Genomic DNA, 26,461 nt, shown 5'->3' on the forward strand with positions numbered 1-26,461 from the left:
TTTTGTTGCTTGTTGTTAAGACTTTAAAGTTTGCCTTTTCTGTGCCAGTGAGTCTAGTGTCCTGGGTCTGGCATTACCGGGTCTGACTTCAAATACCCCAAGCTACCTTCTTCTCTGCTTTTCAAACATAGATTATTTATTCAGTTGAATAACATTGTTGCTATTTCTATGACTGCTGTCGGTTCTTTCCCTCTCCTGATTTCTATATGTGTTTCCAGACCCATCAACCCCTGGCTGTATCTCCCTCATGCTCTGAGACTCAGTGCTGGCTTGCTCTTTTTCCTCTGCGAATGATTACTTTTCTGGTAAAACCATGTACCTTGTCTGGAAGGTTCTAATGCCACCTACATGCATGACTTAGATCCAAGTAAGTCAACTATATTTTTTCCTTTTTAAATTTGTATCAAGGAGGTCTATGGGCTTGCTCTACAAAGTGTCGTCTGGGGATGAGTGGCTTTCAGCATGTTAGGGGAGCTTTTAGAAACACAGAGCCTCAAGCCCCATCTCAGATGTACTGAGTTAGAATCCATGTTGTAACAAGAGCCCCAGGTGATTTTCATGCACATTGTAAAGAACTGATGTATGGTGTAGCACTTATAGGATGAACTGCTCCCACCTGAGACTAATTGTGACTCAACCTTACCAATCACTACTTTTTCCAACTTCCTTATCGCCACCAATGTAATTTTACAAACCTTTGTTGGGTGAGTTTCCCGCTGACGATGTGAAGTATGACTCACAACCCGTGATTCTGCAGGAACCCAGAGTCTCTCTGTGTACATCTTACATTTGTTGTTTCTTGGTATATCTTTGCACAAGGCCTTTTCAACTATGTCAACATACCAGAGGAATATGTCTTCACACTTTTGGCCATGATCTGATGTGGGCTTGGATGACAGGCAGTCTGAGGGTCCAGGGTGGATGAGTACTACTCAAGTTCAACAATAAATTTTAGGTGCTTAATATAATGCTGGCCCCCAGGAGGTGACCATCCAAAAACCTCTCATCAGCATTTATTATGGAGAAGGTGTTGAAAGTAGATGCGGCTGAGTGAACTAACCACACCAGAGCTTCTATGGTGGGTGGGGCCAGCAGTACTGGTCTGGACAGGGACCAGAGAATGGCCTTGTTTCCAGAAACCCATCCCTGAAGGGGCAGGACTCCAGCCAGTGACTGAGTCCACAAGTCAGGTTCAACCATTGCAAGGAGGGGACTAATTAGACATATACAGAGTGTCAGAGCCTCAGTCAAGACTGCCTACATTCAGGATAGGGCTATAGCCCCTAAAGGAGGAAACCAGCACATTAACCTGGAGACCCAGGTGGACAGACCCTTATTCATAAGCATTGCCATAGAAAGAACATGGGTCACACATGGGTTTGTGTAACCCTGAGTAACTTTATCCTCAGATGGTCTTCCTAGGCAAATGAAAATGCATGTCCAGGGTCTAATAGAGTACTCAAATAGTAGATGTTTAATTAAATGGTAATTACTATTATGTTTATTATAGAGGGCATCATATGCTTATGCGAGCCTATGGACCTCAGGGCTGCTCCAGGTTCTCTGAATTCTGAGCCAATTAGTAGGAGGGTTGGGTAGCCAGTGTAGTACCTTGTGCAGGATCTGAGCAGAAGGAAACATGCATGTTCAAAGTACAAGTGCCTAAAAAAAAAAAAAAAAAAAGTACAAGTGCCTAGCTAGTATTGAAGGACTATTTTTTTTTTCCTTTCCTCTTTTGTTCTCTTGTGATTTGATGAATGTATTTAGTGTTGTGTTTGGATTCCTTTTCCTTTTTTGTGTGTATATCTATTATAGATTTTTGGTTTGTGATTACCATGAGGTTTTGGTACAGCACACTCTCTTTCTCTCTCTATATATGTATACACACACACACACACACACGATTGTTTTGAGTTGCTGATCTCTTAATTTCAAATGCATTTAAAATATCCTGCATTTGTACTCTCCTCCTCTCATGATTACTGGTTTTGATATATTGGTGTGTGGATGATTTCCTACCTTTACTGAATGTTTGCTTTTACCAGTAAGCTTTCCCATTTCGTAATTTGTCTTGTTGTGGTTTCTTCTTTGTGTCTTTGGATGTAGAATATCTTTTTGGTAGGTTCCAGTCTTTTTTACTGATGGTTGTTCAGTTAGTTGTGATTTTGGTGTGCTCGTGAGAGGAGGTGAGCTCAGGTTCCTTCTACTTTGCCATCTTGTACCTCCCCTCAAACTTTTCAATCAATATATATTCTGTACCACAAATGCTTAGTAAGGGGAGGTTTTGTAAGTGCTAGTAAGTGCAGAGTCAAGATTCGTGTCCAGGTGCTCTGGCTCCAGAGCCTGTGCTTGGAACCACTACACTGCACTGCCTCCCAGCAGAATGAGAGAGGACGCTTCAGGAATTTGGACAAATGTGCTCAAGATGGAAGAGGGCCAAAAGCAGGTCGTGTCTGAAAAAATGAGAGTAAAGAGTTTCAGAAGAAATGGAGTCATCATCGATGTGAAACACAGCAGAAAAACCAAATGTAAAAAGAAACAAAAATTAACCTTTAATAGGAATTGAATTTTACTTATAGGCTTTGAAAAGCCAGGTACTCTAGTATTTGCTGAAGTAGCCGTCTTGGGTAGCGACTTAAATTATAAATGAGGAGGCGGGGAAGCAAAAGTATCACATACTTAATTTCTGAGGTAACTAAAACTGTTATTATTATTTTCCCTACACCATAACCCCAGTGTGGAATCTTCTTCGACCCTAAATCTTCTCTATGTGTTCTCCAAAATAATACGTTCTCTTGGAACCTTTGTATATTTCTCAGTATCTATATATGTCTGTGCTGTAACAGTATACATGTTGGAAGGAATCTATCATTTTATCCTGAATTGGAATCCAAATTTCCCTCAACAAAATGTTCCAGCCAAACTTTTCTTTATACAAATGTGTTTGGCCTTATTAGGGAAGGTTCTTAGCTAACCATGTATTTGTTATTTTATACACAGTCAAAGAGTTGTGCTATACAATCACATCACTATGACATCTAAGCAGTAAGCAGGTGGTGATGAGGCATTCAGGACAACCACATACCCAGAATTCTACAGAAAGAAAACCAAGAAGATTACTCTGAGATAGAGAATAAATAACGGAAATAACCAGTGTCTAAAGTAGTTTTGCTGACCTCGGTTGGAATTCTGTTCTGCTGCTTGTGATCTTGGAAATTGCCTTAACCTACCTGGGATTCAGGTTTCTCTTCAATAAAATGAGGGAAATAATACTTACTTTGCAATATTGTTGTTATATTCAGCCACACAATACAGAGCCTGACACATAGTGTGTGTTTAGTAAATGGTAGTCATTATTATTGTACATGTTATTGCTCTTACCCTACCATAACTCTTAAGGTTAGGGAAAGTTTTCTCATGACATATAAAAACACAGTTTAAAGTAAGAAACCAAATAAAGTGGTTTCATCAATACTACTGCATTAAAATAAGAAAGAAAAAGAAGTGGGAAAGTGGCTACTTCTCTGAAGAGAAACTGAAAGGTATACCTCCTCACCCTATAAAGACGTGACACGCTGAAATATTGACAGGGATCAGGCAGACAATATAAATGATGAAAGCACTTAATCACGTATATGTGATGTGTATCCAGGTTCTAGGCTGGTTTGCCTTCAGCTATCTATGCCTTCCTTTCCTTGCTCTGCTCTGTGTCCTAGAAGGGTTCACCCCTGAAGGATGTGTCCCGCAGGCTCCCAGTCAGCTGGCTTCCTGCAGGGTGAAGTTACAGTAGGAGACCAGAGGGCGTGGTAAAGAGGGAAGCCAAGTTATTCCTGTCCTCCTCTTTCTCTACCTCTAAGAGCCCCTCCAGCAGAGGCTGCGTCTCCTGTGGATTCCAGTACCTGGAGTAGCCACGGCCCCTGGGCTCCTACAACACCATCTCCTTTTTCTCTTCAGCAAAGTGGTCTTGCTGTGTCAATCTCTGGTTTATTTCACAGTCCCTGTGATTCTCTCTTCTCCTCCATCACCTGTGTCACTAGTTCCCTGTCTTATAGTTTTGGTTTCTGTATCCCTGGTTAGACTCTGACTGATGGATTCTGTAAGCTGAAACGCAAGAATAGCTGTCAAGAGTCCAGGAATGGAATGGTGGGAGCCTTCTGGTCACCTGCTCCTCACCTGTGGTCAATTGGCACACTGTAGGAACTCAGACACAGTGTGGTCAAATTCTCCGAACTTTCAAAAGAAGCTGAACATTCAGATTTTTATGTACAATCTGCTGTTTAGAAAACATTGGCAGTTAATTCCGTGTTTGTAAGGACTGCAGGCCAAATTAAACATCTCTGCAGACCCCATATAACGTGAAGGTTAGACATGTATAACTTCCACTTACTACGTATGTAATAGTTTATTACTTTTTTCTTAGTACAGCATCTTCTGCCAGTCTTATGTACAGAGGACCCCATAACCATTCTAAGAAAAATGATTCCTCTACCGTATTTCTTAAGGTAATGCTAGGTACGCTAACAAATAAATCCCCAAATTTTAGTGCCTTAACACTATAGAAATTTCTTTCTCATTCACATAATACTTTGGCGTAATTGTTCCCTTTTGGCCAGAGGCTTTTCCCTACACAGTGACCCAGGATTATGGCTCTAATATCTCCTGGGGCCTGGAATCCTCTGCATCCAACTGGCAGATGGGAAAGAGAGAGTGGAGAAGGCATGCCCACTGTTTATCCATCTTGGCATACACCCCTTTGGAGAGAACTAGTCACACAGCCACACCTAAATGAATATCGCCTTGGCTGGGCAGCTGTTTCCCAGTCCCAGGACCACACTATAGGAAATGTGTGACTTCCAATGTGCAGTTAGCTGTCTCTGCCACATTCACACTGCCTATCGACAAGGCAGTGTATGAAACTGTCTGAATAGGAGCCTCACATAAGAGGAAATCCACGCTGATAAATATTTTGACTATCTAAACAGAAGGAATTAGGATAATCAAGGCATCTTCAACAGAGAGCTCCAGTGAATAAAAATAAAGAGCTAGGAAAAGGACTAGACAGACATATAAATCTCATTACAGCACAGTTTAGTGAGTATTATCATTCCTATTAGACCCATGTGAAATCTGAGGCCTGTAAATATTTTAAATAACTTGTCCAAAGAATCACAACCAATAATTATGCTCATTCCGGAACATGCTATTTTGGAATTCCCTCAGACATTGCTTTTAGATGGGGTTTATTCTATTGCAGTAAAGTAACTTTTATTGCCTTCCATTGAGACAAGCAAAACAATAGAAAAATATCTTGGGGAGAGGCAAGAGTGTATTTAGAATTTCTCATTGCGTATTGTTGAGTCCTTGGGTTGAACCAACCCACAGAGAAATTAGGTTATTTACTTAATGGACTGGTCATAATTTTCTAGGGAAAATGTGGGGAGAGCCATGACTTAGTCACTTAGTGCTATTGAACACGCTGATTTGTGGTCTGGAATTAATCAACATTGAAAATGAAGTACCACTAAGCTGCTGAATTTATACATTGATTTTTTTCAAGAAACATTTTCAAGTGCCTAGGCTGTATTACTCACGGTGGTAGATGCCAAGAATACAAAAAAGAATACTAACTACTATTAACTGAATACCTACTTTATGCCAAGTGCTTTTATGTACATTATCAAATATCATCTTTACTATGATACTTCACGGTTAGTGATACTATCAACAAGTTTTGTTTTATTTCCACTCTTTAAACTTTACCACTTTTACATAGCTGATTTGAAGAAGATCTAACTTAAAGTTATAGCAGTCTGACTCTACAGATTGTACTCTTTCTGTCATGATATTTACTCTCTTCCTGGCTTATGGAAAAAAGTGAAATGCTTATAATCAAATAGGTGACATTTTATCAGGGAGGAGAAACAAGTAAACAGTTATAAAGGAAATGATATTGCTCTAGATATATTATAATGCTTCACTCATTTTGTTTACTCTGTTTATACAGTAGCTGATTCAATAGTTCCTAGTTTTGCACACAGGTTTTCTTTCTTGGGCATGCCCCAAGGCCACTTTTTACAATGTGCAAAAAGCATGTGTTCAGGAAACGTGTTTACCAAAGTAGTTGTGTACCATGGATAAAGGGGAGGATGATGAGATCATCTCTGATACTTGCAGGTTACATAAATCTGAAGGAGATTTAAACACTTATAACTATCTTTAAATATGTGGCAATAGTTAGCATATTAATTGTGACCATATATGTGAATTTATATCTGTGAACAAAGAACATAGACCAACCTGAAATCTGAACTTTACTTTGTAAGACTTAAAAATAATTATATTTTAGTAATGCATTTTATACTATCTTAACATCTAGCTTTTATTCACTTTTAAAAATGTTTGGTCTTTCTACTGAGAGGAATTGCAAAATGAATTCAATAACTAGCACCTTTATAGTTTTTACTATGTGTAAAGAACTTAAAAAGGTGCTTTTCAAGTGCCTTGCATATATTGCCTCATTTAATACAACATGTTTTTGAGGAAACTCATGATTATCCCTAATCTACAGAGGAAGAAACTGAGGAAGAAAGAGACTAAATAACTTGCCCGAGGTCACACAGATTCTAAGTTGCAGAGCTGTGATTCCAATTTAGGTCCTCTAGTGCCATGCTTCTGCCCTTAACCCTGTCACCCTACTGCCTCTCCATTGGGCCAGAAGTGCATACTGTATGGAGAGCACTGTGAGGGCTATGCCACCTCTCCTGAGTGACCTGGAATCTAATTGAAGAGCCATAATATGCCACCATCTAAATTTATATCAGTGTAAAATTAATTTTAAGGAAGCATCGTATAACATACTGAATTATCATTGTTAATTGGATAAGTAACAAAGATCAGAGAAAGGCAAGGTAGACCAGTTGATTTTTATTGCTGGTATAAACCAAACATGGAATCTATTTTGATTCATATAAATTGCATGGCAGCCCAATAAAAATGCTATTAGCATCCCCGTTTTACAGATAGAAAGTAAATAACATGTTCAGAATCCTGTAGCTAGGAGGTGAGTGAAGTAAGGCAGTTGCCCTCAAAGTGTGTTCCAGGGACAAGCAGCACCAGCATCACCTGGGAGTTTGTTAAAAATGCAAATTTCCAGGCCTAACCCAGACCTGTTGAGTCAGGTCTCTGGGACTGGGGTTCAGAAATTTGTGTTTCAATCAGCTTTCTAGGTGATTCTTATGCACACTTAAGTCTGGGAAGCACTTGGCTAAAGTATGAATTCTGTGATGATTGTGAGATCTACGTGATGTGAAACCTCACATCTTTGCCACTGCAGTATGCTGTGACCTGGAATAGTTGAGAGAGTTTCATGAAAGAAAGATAAGAGCTGTTCTTTGAAGGATTTGTGAAATATGGGTCAGTGGAAAGGACAGAGGAGGCATTACAGGAGGGGTCAGTTACTGGACAGGTCACTCAGGATGGCTGCCATGTTCATCTTCTCCTAGATTTAACTGTTTTACCCAAAACTCTTTCAGATCACTTATTGGCCTATGGGTAGCTTTTTAATACAGAGGTGGAATCTGCAGTCTTGTCAGTAATCCATGGAGAGGCTTTGCATGAAGTGCTCAGCCAGTAATTAATTAATGCTAGTAATTAAGCCAATTATTTGGATTTGGACTATGGACTATGGAAGGGGAACCATCAGTAGGTAGCAAGAATAGCTGAACAGACATATAGGGAAAGGCAGATACAACATAAGAAAAACAAAAAGACAACCTTTCCATAGATATATTATACATTTTTTGCCAGTTCTTCTTTCTTTTTTTAAAACAATTTTATTGGCGTATACTTGATTTACAATGTTGTGTTAGTTTCAGGTGTACAGCAAAGTGATTCAGTTATACATATACATATATCCACTGTTTTTTAGATTCTTTTCCCATACAGGTCACTACAGAGTATAGAGTTCCCTGTGCTATACTGTAGGTCCTTATTCGTTACCTATTTTATATATAGTAGTGTGCATATGTCAATCCCAATCTCCAAATTTATCCCTCCCCACCCTTTTACCTCCTGGTAACCATAAGTTTCTTTCTACATCTGTGACTCTTTAACTCTTTTGTAAATAAGTTCATTTGTCCCATTTTTTTAGATTCCACATGTAAGCAATATTTGTCTTTCTCTGACTTCACTCAGTGTGACAATCTCTAGGTCCATCAATGTTGCTGCAAATGGCATTATTTTGTTCTTTTTTTATGGCTGAGTAATATTCCTTTGTATATATGTACCACATCTTTATCCACTCCTCTGTCAATGGACATTTAGGTTGCTTCCATATCTTGGCTATTGTAAATAGTGCTGCAATGAGTATTGGGGTGCATGTATCTTTTCAAATTATGCTTTTCTCCAGATATATGCCTAGGAGTGGGACTGCTGAATCATATAGTAGTTCTATATTTAGTTTTTTAAGAAACCTCCATACTGTTCTTCATAATGGTTTTACCAATTTATATTCCCACCAAAAGTGTAGGAGGGTTCCCTTTTCTCCACACCCTCTTGAGCATTTATTGTTTGTAGATTTTTTGATGATGGCCATTCTATTTGGTATGAGGTGATACATCATTGTAGTTTTGATTTGCATCTCTCTAATAATTAGTGATGTTGAGCATTTTTTCATGTGCTTTTTGGCCATCTGTATGTCTTCTTTGGAGAAATGTCTATTTAGATCTTCTGCCCATTTTTTGGTTGCTTTTTTTTTTTTTGATATTGAGCTGCATGAGCTGTTTGTATATTTTGGAGATTAATCCCTCTTTTGTCCCTTCATTTGTAAATATTTTCTCACATTCTGATGGTTGTCTTTTTGTTTCTGGTTTCTGTTGCTGTGTAAAAGCTTTTAAGTTTAATTAGGTCCCATTTGTTTATTTTGTTTTTATTTTTATTACTCTGGGAGGTGGATCAAAAAAGATCTTGCTTCAATTTATGTCAGAATGTCCTACTTATGTTTTCCTCTAGGAGTTTTATAGTATCCAGCCTTATATTTAAGTTTTTAACCCATTTTGAGTTTCTTTTTTGTATGGTGTTAGAGAGTGTTCTAATTTCATTTGTTTACATGTAGCTGTCCAGTTTTCCCAACACCACTTATTGAAGAACTGTCTTTTATCCATTGTATAGTCTTTCCTGCTTTGTCATAGATTAGTTGACCTTAGGTGCGTGGATTTATCTCTGGACTGTCTATGCTGTTACATTGATTTTATATTGGGTTGGCCAAAAAGGTTGTTTGGGTTTTTCTGTTTGATGGTATGGAAAAACCCGAATGAACTTTTTGGCCAATCCAATATTTCTGTGTTTGTGCCAGTACCATACTGTTTGATGACTGTAGTTTTGTAGTGTAGTCTGAAGTCAGGGGGCCTGATTGCTCCAGCTTCATTTTTCTCTCTCAAGATTGTTTTGGCTATTCGGGGTCTTTTGTGTCTTCATACAAATTTTAAGATTTTTTGTTCTAGTTCTGTGGAAAATGCCATTGGGAATTTGATAGGGATTGCATTGAATCTATAGATTGCTTAGGGTAGTATAGTCATTTTGACAATATTGATTCTTCCAGTCCCAGAACATGGTGTATCTCTCCATCTGTTTGTGTCATTTTTGATTTCTTTCATCAGTATCTTATAGTTTTCTGAGTACAGCTCTTCTGCCTCCTTGGGAAGGTTTATTCCTAGGTATTTTATTCTTTTTGATGTAATGGCAAATGGGATTGTTTCCTTGATTTCTCTTTCTGATCTTTCATTGTTAGTGTACAGGACTGCAGGAGATTTCTGTGTATTAATTTTGTACCCTGCAACTTTACCAAATTCATTGATGAGCTCTAGTAGTTTTCTGGTAGCATCTTTAGGATTTTCTATGTATAGTGTCATGTCATCTGAAAACAGTGATAATTTTACTTCTTCTTTTCCAATTTGTATTCCTTTTATTTCTTTTTCTTCTGATTGCTGTAGCTAGAACTTCCAAACTATGTTGAATAAAAGTGGTGAGAGTGGACATCCTTGTCTTGTTCCTGATCTTAGAGGAAACACTTTCAGTTTTTCACCATTGAGAATGATGTTAGCTTGGGTTTGTCATATATGGCCTTTATTATGTTGAAGTCGATTCCCTTTACACCCACATTCTGGGGAGTTTTTATCATAAATGAATGTTGAATATTGTCAAAAGCTTTTTCTGCATCTATTGAGATGATCACATAGTTTTTATTCTTCAGTTTTTTAATGTGGTGTATCACATTGATTGATTTGCATATACTGAAAAATCCTTGCACCCCTGGGATAAATCCCGCTTGATCATGGTGTATAATGCTTTTAATGTGTTGTTGGATTTGGTTTGCTAATATTTTGTTGAGGAGTTTTGCATCTGTGTTCATCAGTGATATTGGCTTGTAATTTTCTTTTTTTGTGGTATCTTTGTCTGGTTTTAGTATCAGGATGATGGTGGCCTCGTAGATTGAGCTTGGGAGGATTCCTCTGCAATTTTTTGGAAGAGTTTCAGAAGGAAATGTTAGAATTAGAAGTCTATCAAACATTAGAATTCTCTAAATGTTTGATAGAATTCGCCTGTGAAGCCATCTGGTCCTGGACTTTTGTTTGTTGGAAGATTTTTAATCACAGTTTCAATTTCAGTACTTGTGATTGGGCTGTTCATATTTTCTATTCCTTTCTTGTTCGGTCTTGGAAGTTTGTACCTTTCTAAGAATTTGTCCATTTCTTCTAGGTTGTCCATTTTATTGGCATATAGTTGCTTGTAGTAGTCTCTTATGATCCTTTGTATTTCTGTGGTGTCTGTTGTAACTTCTCCTTTTTCATCCCTAATTTTATTGATTTGAGCCCTCTCCCTTTTTTTTCCTGATAAGTCTAGCTAAAGGTTTATCAATTTTGTTTACCTGTTCATAGAACCAGCTTTTAGTTTCATTGATCTTTTCTATTGTTTTCTTTGTCTCTATTTCATTTATTTCTGCTCTGATATTTATGATTTCTTCTAACTTTGGGTTTTGCTTGGTCTTCTTTCTCTAGTTGCTTTAGTTGTAAGGTTAGGTTGTTTACTTGAGGTTTTTCTTATTTCTTGAGGTAAGATTCTATTGCTATAAACTTCCCTCTTAGAACTGCTTTTCCTGTGTCCCATAGGTTTTGTATCATCATGTTTTTGTTGTCATTTGTCTATAGGTATTTTTTGATATCCTCTTTGATTTCTTCAGTGATCCATTCATTGTTTAGTAACATACTGTTTAGCCTCCATGTGTTTGTGGTTTTTACCATTTTTTTCCTGTAATTGATTTCTAATCTCATAGCATTGTGGTTGGAAAAGATGCTTGATATGATTTTGATTTTCTTAAATTTACCAAGGCTTGATTTGTGGCCTAAGATATGATCTATCCTGGAGAATGTTACATGTGCACTTGAGAAGAAAGAATATTCTGCTGCTTTCAGATGGAATGCCCTATAAATATCAGTTAAGTCCACCTGGTCTCATGTGTCATTTAAGGCTTGTGTTTCCTTATTGATTTTCTGTCTGGATGATCTGTTCATTGGTTCAAGTGGAGTTCAGTCTCTTGCTATACTGTGTTACTGTCTGTTTCTTATTTTATGGCTGTTAATATTTGCCTTATGGATTTAGGTGCTCCTATGTTTGGTACATAAATATTTACAATTGTCATATCTTCTTCTTGGATTGATCCCTTGATCATTATGTAGTGTCCTTCCTTGTTTCTTATACCAGTCTTTTTTTAAAATCTATTTTGTCTGATATGAGTATTGCTACTCCAGCTTTCTTTTGATTTCCATTTGCATGGAATATCTTTTTCCATCCTCTCACTTTCAGTCTGTGTGTGTGCCTACGTCTGAATTGAATCTCTTGCAGACAGAATATATATGGGTCTTGTTTTTGTATCCATTCAGCCAGTCTATGTCTTTTGGTTGGAGGATTTAATCCATTTACATTTAGGGTAATTATTGATATGTATGTTCCCATTGCCATTTTCTTAGTTGTTTTCGATTTGTTTTTGTTGGTCTTCTTTCTTCCCTTCTTCATTTGTTCTCTTCTCTTGCGATTTGATGACTATATTTAGTGTTGTGTTTGGGTTGCTTTGTCTTTTTGGTGTGCGTATCTATTGTAGTTTTTTGGTTTGCAGTTCCCATGAGGTTTTGATATAGCAGTCTATATATGTATAAGGTTGTTTTAAATTGCTGGTCTCTTAATTTCAAATGCAGTTCCCATTTCCTGCATTTACAATCTCCTCTTCTCATAGTTGCAGGTTTTGATATCATATTTATGTGTGGATGATTTCCTACTTTTACCATATATTTACCTTTACCGGTGAGCTTCCCCATTTGTGATTTTCTTGTTTCTAGTTGTGGCCTCTTTTTTTTTTTTTTTTTCCTTGCCTAGAGAAGTTTCTTTACCATTTGTTGTAAGGCTGGTTTGGTGGTTCTGAATTCTCTGAGAGTTTTTTTTCTGTCTGTAAATCTTTTGATTTCTCCATCAAATCTGAATGAGAGCCTTACTGGGTAGACTACTCTTTGTTGTAGGTTTTTCCCTTACATCACTTTAAATATATCATGCCACTCCCTTCTGGCCTGCTGAATTTTTGCTGAAAAATCAGCTGATAACCTTATGGGGATTCCCTTGTATGTTATTTGTTGCTTTTCCCTTGTTGCTTTTAATATTTTTTCTCTGTATGTAATTTTTTTACTTTGATTACTATGTGTCTCGGCATGTTCCTTCTTGTGCCTATCCTGTATGGGACTCTCTTCACTTCATGAACATGGGTGACTGTTTCCCTTCCCATGTTAGGGAGGTTTTCAGCTATATTGCTTCAAATATTTTCTCAGACCCTTTCCCTCTCTCTTCTTCTTCTGGGAGCCCTATGATGCAAATGTTGGTGTGTTTAATGTTGTCCCAGAGGTCTCTGAGACTGTCCTCATTTCTTTTCATTCTGTTTTCTTTATTCTGTTCTGTGGCAGTGATTTTCACCACTCTGTCTTCCAGCTCACTTACTCATTCTTCTGCCTCAGTTGTTTTGCTATTGATTCCGTCTAGTGTATTTTTCAATTCATTTATTGTGTTGTTCATCTCTGTTTGTTCTTTAAATCTTCTATCTCTTTGTTAAACATTTCTTGTATTTTCTTGGTCTGTGCCTCCATTTCTTTTCCGAGATTTTGGATCATCTTTACTATCATTACTCTGAATTCTTTCTCAGGTAGATTGCCTATCTCTTCATTTGGTTATTCTTGTGGGTGTTTATTTTGTTTTTTCATCTGCACCATATTTTTCTGTTGTCTCATTTCATCTAACTTTCTGTGTTTGTGGTCTCCGTTCTGCAGGCTGCAGAATCATAGTACCTCTTGCATCTGATGTCTGCCCCTGGTGGGTGAGGTTGGTCCAGGTGCTTGTGCAGGCTTCCAGGCGGGAGGGACTGGTGCCTGCACTCTGGTGGGTTGAGTTGGATTTTGTCCCTCTGGTGGGCAGGGCTGTGTCAAGTGGTGTATTTTGAGGTAGCTGTGAGCTCACTTTAGGCAACCTGTCTGCTGATGGGTGGGGCTGTGTTCCTATCTTGTTGGTTGTTTGGCCCAAGGCCTTCCAGCACTGGATCCTGCAGGCTGTTGGGTGTGGCTGGGTCTTAGTGCCAAAATGGGGACCTCTGGGAGAGCTCACGCCAATCACTATTCCCTGGGGCCTCTGCTACCAGTGTCCTTGCCCCCACAGTGAGCTACAGCTAACCCTCATCTCCCCAGGAGACACTCCAAGACCCCTATGTAGGTCTAGCCCAGGTTCCTATGGAGGTACTGTTTTGTGCTGGGTCCCAGTGCATGTGAGACCTTGTATGCTACCCCCAAAGGTGGAGTCTCTGTTTCCCCCAGCCCTGTGGAGCTCCTGCACTCAAGTCCCACTGGCCTTCAAGGCTAAATGCTCTGGAGGTTCTTCCTCCCCATGCCACACCCTCAGACTGTCTTGGAGGGCTATTTTTATGTGTGAACGTCCCTGCATAGCCTGAGTGGATTTAATATTTTTTGGTGCAAGGGCTGTTTTTAGTATAGATGTCTGCACACTTCTTTCCTCTGTGTATGCTGGCCATTATCCCCTTGATAGGAGTTGTAACTGATGTTGTGGTGAGCAGAGCCTGCACTGGATATTGAGCAGAGCCTCCTCTTTGCTATGTGGTTGTCACTACCCTGCCGGGTGGGGTCTGCTCCCTAGTTGTTAGAGTAGCGGTCCCCCGATCTATTTCTTAGCTGTGTTTCTGATCTGTGGTTCAAAGCAGGTGAGATTGGAGCACTCCTACTGGGAGAGAAGCCACTGAATATTCCTCCTCTGGAGTTGTTCAGTGGTGAGAGTGCTCCGTTGTGTCACATTTCACCTGTTGTATGAGCTCTCAGACTACACTGTTGGCACTGCTCTCAGTCCAACCTTAACCATGGGTATGCCAGCAACTGGTCCTGGTATCTCTCAGGCATTGGTTTCACCAGGCCACCAGTGTAGATCCACTGAAGTCAGGTCCCAGGATTGCAGTAATCATGGATCTGGACCAGCTTTGGGGACTAGGGAGACAGCTCACACTCTACCCTGGCCCAACCACCACATGTATGTGCTCACAAATTCCACAGCTGCTAAAGCTAGAGCCAACTCTGCTGTGGGAGCACTCATCCATTCAGATGTCCTGCAGGCTCTGAGTTTACAAAGCCAGTTGAGGGGGTATAAATCCACAGTTCGTGCAGCTACGAGGAGAGATTTCAGCTCTTCTTCCTTAGCCACATGGCTTCCTGGGGCTCAGCTGTGGTTTCAGCCCAACCTCTGCCTCTGGGCCATCCACAGGTGTCTGCTCCTGAGGCTGCCCTGGAGCATATGAGCCCACCCGAGCAGGAGGGGGGGTAGGAGGCAGTGGCCGGGGGTGCTGCTTCATCAGGAACCCTTCCTAGTTTCCCTGAAGGCAGGGCCGTCACATGGGAAGAGAGGCTGCAATGGTGACCCTGTCCTTTGCACGTCACTCAACAATGGTGCTTCACTTTTATGGCAGTCCAGGCTTCCTGCATGAGCATTTCTGGTTGTGGGGGTCCTCAATCCTGTCCTCTCAGGCTGTCTCCTCATAGCTAACAGCAGTCTTCTCAAGTCTGCTCTCCAAAACCCATATTCTAGCACCCAGCCCCTATATGCACTGGTGGACACATGTCTCAGGCTGAGGCACGCAGGGCTCATGGCACAGACCATCTGTGTAGGTCTCACTCTGTCCTGCCTGCCACAGACTGGTTGCTGCGCTCTTCTCCTGGCCTTCAAAGCTCCCCTTCTGTCCCAGCTGATCGCCCCGCCAGTGGGGAGACTTCCCTGGGTGCAGGAACCTCTCCTCTCCTTCAGCTTCCTCGACCCCAGGGATGCAGGTCCTATCCCACTTCCTCTCCTCTTCCTTTTCCCTTCTTCTTTCTTTTGTCCTATCCTGTTACACAGGGATCTTTCTTTTCCTTTTAGGTGTCTGAGGTACTCTGCTAGTGTTCAGCAGGTGCTCTGTGAGAATTGTTCCATTTGTAGATGTATTCTTGATGCATTTGTGGGGAGAGGGGAACTCCACATCCTCCTACTTCTCCACTATTTTGACTTCCCCTTGCCAGTTCTTATTTCTGAGTATTGTTAAACTCCTTTTTTAGGAACTCTGAATAAATATAATCTAAGACTAACCATAATCCTTTACGTAACATAAGAAAAAGGCAAGGAAACTTGAAGGAGCAAGGCATTTGGATGGTCAGCCGTGGGGCCAAATTTGAATGGGCAGAAGTCTTTTGGGCAGGAATAACGGGACATAGAGCTGGTGAGAAGGAAGTTCATATGAGTGAAAAAAAGTTCTTAGGCTGCTAAGTCACTTTCGTACATCCTCTCCCTAAATTCTACTTCTTATAATTCTCATCTCCTACCATGCTCCAGCAGCACCAAGTGATGAACATTAAAACCTTATGGTACCAACTTCTTTCTAGCAAATGACTTATTCCTAGTAGCAAAGGCACTTCCTCCTCTGCAGGGGTCAACTTGTCCTAAGACATTCAAACACTTGCTTCTCTTGCTCTTCAGATGCCAGGAAGTTGGCTCCTTTGACCACACAGAGTAGCCCTGCCCTAGACCTCAGGCTACTTTGTAAAACCTGTCTCAGCTCCTTTCTTTGCCACATTCCTATTGCACCTGCGCCCCTCACGCCAGCACAGTGCACAGAGATATAGACCATTCATGCTGAGGTACCTAAACATGGCAATAATGACACTCATGGTAAATAGCACCTTTCTAAAAGGTTGTTTAGAGGATATAATGAGTTTATGTACTTGAATACAATTTGTAAATTGTTAAGTAGGCCTAGGTTTTAATATTATTATTATTCATAATATTACTTATTTAATGATATTTTTATTCATGGCTCCATTAGCTTTTAAAATGTTAAGTTGTACTGGATTTGCATAGCTAGTAAAAGAGTTTGGACTTTACTTTCTAGTATCCTTAGAGATTTAAAGTAAGGTAGTGATCAGTTAAAAGCTGAGTTTTAGCAATAATTTATCTAATCGTGATGTAGGGACTGAGGAGAGGAAATACCAGGATTGGGGGGTTAATGTAGGAGCCTATTGTTCTGTACCCAGGTATTTGGCCCAAAGGTTGAGTAGTGGTCATGGAAATGGAAAGGAAGGGATAGTTTGCTGAGGCATATAGGCTGCAAAAATCATTAGTTCTTGATGACTGACTGACTGGCAATGAAGAAAGAGTCAGAGGTGACTATGTGGTTTGGAGTCTGCATCTTTGGGAAAACTGAATTACTCTAAATTTTACCCTCATGTCTAAGCTAAATTGTAGGTTTGCTTTGTCAAAGGGTATTCTTCTATACAATCTTTATAACATTCTTTTATTATTTTCTATGTATCCTTTTGGATCTTGGGGCACTTTTATTACTGCATAGGCCTTGTTTTCAACAATCTGGCTCCAAATTGCTTTTTAAGGATGAGACCTGATATGGTGCTGAGATATGGGGCCTTATTTTGTCCTTGAGGTTTGGTTGAAAGTGACCCCTGTAGTCAGACTCTCCATGAAGGAACTGGGAAAGGGAATAAAACCAGCTCATCTCATTCTCCATCTGTTGTCAGAGCTGCTCGGGTGTTTGCTCCAAACCGTCCAACCCCCACTGTTAGCTGGAGTTAACATAACTCTTTAAGTTAAAGGGTCCAGAGATAAAGGAAGCTACAAACAAAAAAAAAATCAGATGGAACCAGCTGGGACCAACAGGCGATACATCTGACCTGGCGAGACCCTGAGTCTCATTATATGCTGATTTTACTATATTAGCATATTAAATGATACATCTACTGGTGGCCATGACTGAACATTAAGAACAAGAAAGGATAACAAGGGGGTGGCACTGCACTCCCCTGAAAAAGCCTTGCTTCCTCCCCAGTAGACTGATGCATATACCTCCCCATCATTAGCCTCGCTCCTCCTTCTTTTGTCTTTACTCTTTAAAATTAAATCACTCTTGTCAGGTGGGTGAGAAGTTGATCTGTGAACTTAGTTCTCACTTCTTCATTCTTTGGCCACTGAATAAAGCTTGTGCTGTGTCATTCTCAGCTTCCATTTCATTATTCACGTACTGAAACCCAAAAGGAGAAAACCCTCCCCACACTGAGGCAGAGAGCCTCTGCCGGGCTAGGGCCTGAGCAGGGTCCATATGACTTAATTAGGTAACACATCCTCTGCTTTTCAGTTTTTCAGTTCTACTATTCCCTTCTGTCTCAGCCTGTTAAAATTAGTGTTTCATGCGCAGCTACAGAGCTAGAACTGTAGTCCAGGCCTCTGAAGTAAACTTAACCAAAGATTTCAGTGGGAAGAACAGAATTATTCATGTCTTGTAGCCACTGTGTGTGTGTGTGTGTGTGTGTGTGTGTGTGAGTGTGAGTGTGAGTGAGAGGGAGGGGGAGGGGGAGGGGGAAAGGGAGAGCGGGACCACAGTTTATTCAACATAAATATTTGAGCTCTTTTTTTCTCAAATGGAAGCATACAGAATTTCTATAATTCTGAATGGCAGCAGTCATCAGTTGATATTAAAATATGCTATATTTTCTATAACTGTTTTCTCTCAAGTTATGGGTTTAGTTTCATCCTGCTTTATTCTTTTCTTTAGGAAAGGATGGTGTTAAAATGCCATCAAGTAAAATAAGGGTTTTTATGCTGAGGTCTCCACATCAGCAAATTTACATTTTGTAAGAACATCCTAAGGGGATATCAGCTTCTTCCCTTAAAAAGTTAGATGGATCCATTTCAGTTGTGCACATCCAGCTTCATGCTCTAACGTGTCCACATTGCCTTAGCTTTAATGTAAGGCACAGGTTTCTGGTGATAATATACATCGACACTTTTCCAGTATTGGCTGAGAATGGGGCTCTAAAGAATTCGACTTGAGTCATTAGTAATGAAAACTTAAACCTGTGACCCCCAAATGGATGAATTCTGTTAACGTTTTAATGTATTCAACGCTTTCTAAACTTATACACATTTCCAGATACGACTAACTTTATTTTTTTAATGACTAACTTTCTATATAAGAAATACTTTAGTTGTATGGTAAAAGGAAAAATTGCCCCTGGAGGTCAAAATTCAAAGCATGCTATCACAAATAGCAATTATTTAGTTCTCTGAAATATATAACCTTACTGCTTTCATATAATTTAAAATGTGTCAAAATTAAACGTGCCTGATTTTTATAAATCTGTTATCAGTATTAGAGTTTTATATATCATAAACTGAAACTTGAGACATCAACTATGTCTAATTAATTCTCATGTCATGACAGTGTATGTGTAAATTCTGAGTAGTCATAATTTTTAAGAAATGTGTTTTCTTTATACATTATTGTTTTCTGATTATTTCCGGTGAGATCAACTAGCTATGATTTACATTGTGTGGATCTGATTACTTGTGTTTCCATCAAGGTTCCAGCACACTAAATTGAGATGACCACATAAAGGACAGGATATAGGAAAATCACAAGCCAGAAGGTCATCCCCTGAGACTGAGAATGATGTTACCTCCCTAGGGACCTGAGGAGAGGTAGCTCTCCCTGGAACTCAGCAGGAAAAGATCATGTAGGGAGCACTGCCAAGAGACCACAGATTCCACTTAGGGGAAGTTGCCAACCCATGGTAAACCTGAAGGGAAGGATCCAGGAGAATAACTACCCTGGTCTCAATCCCCTACCCATCTCTGATCTCCTGCCAGGATTCGTTATTGGCAGACCACCACCAGAAGCCAAAGGGTTGGGGATCCCACTAGGTCACCTACATAGGTCACCTCCCAGGGCAGAGAGCAACGTGGATAATGGTGGATAGTACACCTGGTTGGGCAAACAGAAGATTTACTGCACAGTGTGGTGAAAGAAATAATGATAAATTCTACCTATTTAATGCCTCATTTTATTTTTTCAGTTTTATTGAGATATAATTGGCATATACATTGTGTAAGTTTAAGGTGTACAATGTGGTGATTTGATACATATATTGCAAAATGATTACCACAGTAGGGTTTGTTAACACCTCTATCCCCTCACATAATTTCCATTTCTTTTTGTGGTGAGACCATTTAATATCTACTCTCTTAGCAACTTTCATGTGTATAATACAGTATTGTTAACTATAGTCACCATGCTATACATGAGCTCTCCAGAACTTAATTTATAATTGGAAGTTTGTCCAACATCTCCCCATTTCCCCCACTGCCTGCCCTTGGCAACCACCATTCTAGCCTCTGTTTCCGAATTAAGCTTTTTTAGATTCCACCTACAAGTGAGATCATATGGTATTTTCCTTCTCTGTCTGACTTATTTCACTTAGCGTAATGCCCTCAAGGTCCATCCAAGTCATACCAAATGACAGGATTTCCTTTATCCTCATGGCTGAACATTAAATTGTATATCTGTATATATCTATATATAGATATATATATGTATATACACACACACACACACACACACACATATACCAAATCTTTTTTAACTGTTCATCTGTGGGCACTTAGGTTGTTTCCATATGTTGGCTATTGTAAATAATGCTGCAATGAACATAGGAATACAGATATCTCTTTAAGATACTTCATTTCATATACCAAAGTATATATGCAAGTAGTAGGATTGCTGGATCGTATGGTAGTTCTATTTTTAATTTTTCGAGGAACCTCCATTGTGTTTTCCATTACGGCTGTACCAATTTACCTTCCCACCAACAATGCACAAGGGCTCCGTTTTCTCTACATCCATGCCAACACTTGTTATCTCCTATCTTTTTGATAATAGCAATTCTAATAGGTGTGAGGTGATATCTTGTGGATTTGATTTGCATTTCCCTGATGATTAATGATGTTAAGCATTTTTTTTCAAGTACCTACTGACCATTTATATGTCATCTTTGGAAAAATGTCTATTCAGTTCTTCTGTTCACTTTTTAAGCAGATTTTTTGTTTTTTTTGTTGAGTTGTATGAGCTCCTAATAGTTTAGATGTTAACTGCTTATCATATATCTGGTTTACAATATTTATGTCCCATTCCATAGGTTGCCTTTTCATTATGATGATTGTTTCTTTTGCTGTGCAGGAGCTTTTTAGTTTGATGTAGTCACACTGATTCATTTTTGCTTTTGTTGCTTGTACTTTTGATGTTATATCCAACGTCTTATTGCCAGAATCAATGTCAAGGAGATTTTCCCCTAAGTTTTCTTCTAGGAGCTTTATGATTTCAGGTCTTATGATTAAGTCTTTAATCTATTTTGAGGTAATTTTTTGAGTAGTATAAGATAGAGATCGAATTTCATTCTTCTGCATGCCATTATCCAGTTTTCCCAAAACCATTTATTGAAGAGACTATCTTTCCCATTGAGTATTCTTGGCTCCCTTGTCAAATATTAGTTGACTATATACATGAGTGTTTATTTCTGGGCTCTCAATTCTGTTGCATTGGTCTATGTGTCTATTTTTATGCTAGAACCATATTGTTTCGATTACTACAGATTTGTAGTAGTTTGAAATCAAGAAATGTGATGCCTCCAGCATTGTTCTTCTTCCTCATGATTGCTTTGATTATACAGGGTCTTTTGTGGTTCCATACAAATTTTGGGATTATTTTTACCTGTGAAAAATGGATTGGAACTTTGATAGATGGCTTTGAAACTATAGATGGCTTTGGAGTGAAGGGATATTTTAACCATATTAATTCTTCCAATCCATGAACGAGATATATATTTCCATGTATGTGTGTTTTCTTTAATTTCTCTAATCAAAATTTATAGTTTTCAGTGTACATGTCTTTCACCTTCTTGGTTAAATTTATTCCTAAGTACTTTATTGTTTTTGATGTTATTGTGAATGGGATTGTTTTCTTTATTTCCTTTTCAGATAGTTCATAGAACTAGAATTAGTTTATAGAAATGCAGCTGATTTCTTATGTTGATTTTTGTATCCTCCAACTTTACTGAATTTGCTGATTAGTTAAAACAGGTTTTTTAATGGAGTCTTTAGAATTTTCTTTATATAAGATCATATCTGCAAACAATTTTACTTCTTTATTTCTGATTTGGATGCCTTTCATTTCTTTTTCTTGCCCGATTGGCTAGGATTTCTATTACTGTGTTGAATAGCAGTGGTGAGAATAGGTACCCTTGTCTTATTCCTGATTTTAGACAAAAAGCTTTCAACTTTTCATTGTTGATGGTAGGTGTGGGTTTTTCATATATGGCCTTTATTATGTTGAGGTATGTTTCTTTTATACCCAATTTGTTGAGTTTTTATCATAAAAGGATTTGTATTTTTCAAATGCTTTTCTGCATCTCTTGAGATGATCATAGATTTTTATCTTTCATTCTATTAACGTGGTGTCTCATATTTATTGGGTTGCATATGTTGAACTGTCCTTGCACCCCAGTGATAAATCCTACTTGACCATGGTGTATGATCATTTTAATGTTTTTAGTGTACTGTCAAATTATGTTTGCTAATATTTTATTGAGAATTTTTGTAACTATATTCATCAGGGATATTGACCTATGATTTTCTTTTCTTGTAATGTCTTTATCTAGCTTTGCTATCAGAGTAATTCTGGCCTTGTAAAATGAGTCTGGAAATGTTCCCTCCTTTTCAATTTATTGGAAGAGTTTGAAAAGAACTGGCATTAATTCTTCTTCAAATGTTTGGTAGAATTTATCAGTGAAGCCATTTAGTTCCAGGCTCTTCTTTATTGGGAGTTTTTTGATTACTGATTCAATCTCCATACTTGTAATTGGTCTGTTCAGATTTTCTATTTCTTCATAATTCAGTCTTGGTAGGTTGCATGTTTCTAGGAACTTATCCATTTTTTCTATGTTATCCAATTTGTTGGCATATGATTCTTCACTATAGTCTCCTATGATCATTTGTATTTCTGTGGTATCAGTTGTAACGTCTCCTCTTCTATTCCTGATTTTATTTACTTGAGTCTTCTTTTTCTCTCAGTTAATCGAGCTAAAGGTTTGTCAATTTTGTTTATCTTTTCAAAAAACAGCTCTTAGTTTTATTGATTTTTTTTTCTATTTTTTTGGTCTCTATTTCATTTATTTCTTCTCTGATCTTTGTTATTTTCTTCCTTCTGCTAACTTTGGGCTTTGTTCTTTTTCTAGTTCCTTGAGTTGTAAAGTTAGATTGTTTTAGATCTTTCTTTTTTCTTTACATAGCCATTGACTGCTATAAATTTTCCTTTTAGAACTCCTTTTCTGCATCCCATAAGTTTTGGTATGTTGTATTTCCATTTTCATTTGTTTCAAAATATTTTGATTTCTTCCTTGCCATTGGTAGTTCATGAGTGTATTGTTTAAATTCCACATATTTATGAATTTTCCAGTTTTCCTTTTTTACTGGTGTCTAGTTTCATACTATTTGGGCCAGAAAAGATACTTGATACAATTTCAATCTTCTTAAATTTGCTAAAACTTGCTTTGTGATCTATTATATAATCTATTCTGGAGAATGTTATGCGTGCACTTGAGAAGAATGTTTATTTTGCTGCTGTTGGATATAATGTTCTATATATGTCTGTTAGGTCTATTCACTCTAAAGTATAGTTCAAGTTAATGTTTCCTTATTGACTTTCTATCTAGATGATCCGTGTTGTTGAAAATGGGTTACTGAAGTTCCCTACTATTATAGTATTGTTTATTTTTCCTTTCAGATCTGTTAGCATTTGTTTAATATATTTAGATGCTCTGATGTTGGGTACATATATATTTATGATTTTTACATCCTATTGATGAATTGACCTCTTTATCATAATAAAATGATCTTTTTTGTCTCTTGTTACAGTTTTTGACTTAAAGTCTATTTTGTCTAATGTAAGTATAGCTACTTCTGCTTTTTTGTTTTGTTTTGTTTCCACTTACATGGAATTTCTTTTCCCGTCCCTTTGAGCCTGTGTGTGCTTAAAGCTGAAGTGAATCTCTTGTAGATGACATATAGTTGTATCTTTTTTTTTTTAATCCACCCAGCCACTGTACACCTTTTAATTGGATACTTTAATCCATTTACATTTGGAGACATAATTAATAGGTAAGGGCTTACTAATGACATCTTATTGTGTCTGGCTGTTTTATAGTTCCCTTGTTTTTTTTCTCCCTCTCTTGCTGCCCTTCCTTTGCAAATTGATGACTTTCCATATTGGCATGCTTTGATTTCCTTCTCCTTATCTCTTGTGTATCTACTCCAGGTTTATGCTTCATTGTTACCATGCAGCTTACATTAAAAATGTTATAAGGTCTATTTTATGCTGATAACAACCTAACTTTAATTGTATACAAAAACTGTACCTGTTTACTCTCCCATTTTATGTTTTTGATGTTGTAATTAACTCTTTTATATTGTGTATTCAGTAAAAAATTATGGTAGCTATATTATAGTATTATAGTATTCTGATTTTGACTATATATTTACCTTTACCATGTGATGTGTATTTTCATATATTTTCGTGTTACTCATTAGCATCCTTTCATTTTAGCTTGAATAAATTCTTTCATTATTTCTTGTAAGGAATTTCTAATAGTGATGAACTACCTCTGCTTTTGTCTGGGAAAGTCTTTATCTCTCCTTAATTTCTGAAGGACAACTTTGCTGGACAGAGTACTCTTGGTTGGTAGTTTTTTAATTCTTTCAGCACTTTGAATATATCATGCCATTCCCCCCTGGCCAATAAGGTTTCTGCTGAGGAAACAACTTATATAGTGTTATAGAGGTTTCTTTTGTAAATTACAAGTTTCTTTTCTCTTGTCCTCCTGCCACTTTTAAAATTCTCTCTTTGTCTTTGATTTTTGACAGTTTTATTATAATGTGTCCTGGAGAAGATCTCTTTAAGTTGAGGTTGTTTGGTGACCTATGAGCTTCATTATCTTGGATATCCAAATGTCTCCCCAGATTTGGGAAGTTCTCAGCCATTCTTTCTTTAAATAAATTTTCTGCCATCTTCTCCCTCTCCTGGGACTCTCAGTAATTCACATTTCTTTTGAAATACCATCATTTCTTTTGATGGTATCCTATAGGTCATGAAGGCTTTCTTCACTCTTCTCACTCTTTTCCCTTTGTTCTCCTCTGACTGGATAATTTCAAAAGTCCTGTCTTCTAATTCACAGATTTTTCTTCTTCTGATCCATTCTTTTTGTTGATGTTCTCTATTGCACTTTTCATTTTATTCATTGTATTCTTTAGCTTTCTGCTCTTTTTTAAATGATTTTTATCTCTTTGTTAAACTCTCATTTTATTCATGTACTGTTTTCCTGGTTTTGTTCCATTGTCTTTTTCTTGTACCTCATTGAACTTACTTAAAACAACTATTTTGAATTCTTTGAGATAAATTGAAGATCTCCACGCCTTTGGGAGTTCGTTTCTGGAAGAGTATTATGATTCTTTGGTGTTGTCATGTGACTTTGATTTTTCATGTTCCTTAAAGTTTTGTGTTGCTGTCTTCACATTTGAAGTAGCTGTCACCTCCTCCAGTTTTTTATTAACTGACTTTGAGAGAAAAACCTTCCATCAGCCCTTTTAAGGATTCTGAGGCTTTCCTCACCTTCTATGGATACACCTGTTTCACACGTCTTGGTCCCTCTTATGACAGAATTCTTAAGCTTGTATGTCTTCTCTGGATCCTGCAAGGCACCAGGCCTCATACTGACAGCTTTTCTGTTGCTTTCTTAAGGGCAGAGATAAAGCTCAATTTTGTGCTTTCTCTGTAGCCCACAGATTTTGCTGGTTTTCTGCTCATGTTCACTAGTCATCTGCCTAAGCCCACTCTCCCCATTGTCAGAGTGTACTCAGAGAGCTGGCCATAAGGTGGGGGTGTGTGTGAGTGAGGTGTGCAGAGTGCTGGAACTGCCCATTGGTCAGCTGAGGTGATCCATGGGTAAGGCATCCTACTAGCTCATGGGTGATTTTCCTGATGGAGTCCATGATGCAGTCAGTAGAATCTATTTTCCTTTAATGCTCTTCAAGAGTCCCAGCTGCTACACTCTCAGCCTCTTCCCACCCATGACTCAGTATTCTAGATGGGATGAGAGAGAGCCTCTAGGGCAGCATCCCACACAGCTTCCACTTTCCCCAGTGGGAGAAATCATGGGCTGAGAAGATTTATCTTGGCACTCAGCTATGTGCTAAGCGATAATGTGGGTAAAGTCAAACAGTTTCTCTTACCCTCTCCAATACACCCAAACTTGTATTTGTTTGCTCCAGTGCTGTGCTGGAAGTTTTCCCATAGAAACCTGGATTTCCATAAACCTCTCTCATCTGTGGGTGGCTCTCTAAGACAGCGTTCTCTAGGGACTTTCAGACCATGGCCAAGGGATGCTGGAGCCAGTTTGTTGTCCAGAGCCAAGACCAAGGTCTGTATGCTTATTACTTAAGGCATGGGTGGATGAGACTTCTCTCAGGTCCCTTATTGTATGGTGCTGGATCCCACAGCTTCCACAAAGGCACTTTTGCCCACAGATGGATGCCAAATTTTTGTTGCTGAGAGGGGAATACAATGAGGGACATCTTATTCAGCCATGTAGCTGACATTACTCCTTTAATGCCTCATTTTTAAGTAATTTCAAATAATAGAATGTCTTTGGTGCTTGGGCTGTTATAACAAAATACTATAGACTGGGTAGCTTAAACAACAAATGTTTATTTCTCAAAGTTCTGAAGGCTGAGGGGCCCGAGATCAAAGTGCTGGCAGATTCAGTAACTAGCGAGAGCCCTCTTTGTGGTTGGCAGAAGGCTGTGTTTTTGCTGTGTTTTTACATGTTGGAGACTGAGAGGGCTCTGGTCTCTTCCTCTTCTAATAAGGGCACTAATCCCATCATCAGAGTTAAACCCTCATGACCTTATCTAAACCCAATTACTTACCAAAGGCCCCAGCTCCAAATACCACTTT

General features: G+C 38.5%; 1 protein-coding gene across 2 annotated transcripts in view; it reads left to right on the forward strand.

Moving 5' to 3' along the window:
• Nucleotides 1-26,461, forward strand: part of LOC309627291 (uncharacterized protein) — a 297,871-nt gene that overhangs the window by 70,950 nt on the left and 200,460 nt on the right. The window lies entirely within an intron of this gene.

The sequence above is a fragment of the Balaenoptera borealis genome (assembly GCF_965194805.1).
Source record: "Balaenoptera borealis genome assembly, chromosome: 4".
NCBI classification, from domain to species: Eukaryota; Metazoa; Chordata; class Mammalia; order Artiodactyla; family Balaenopteridae; genus Balaenoptera; species Balaenoptera borealis.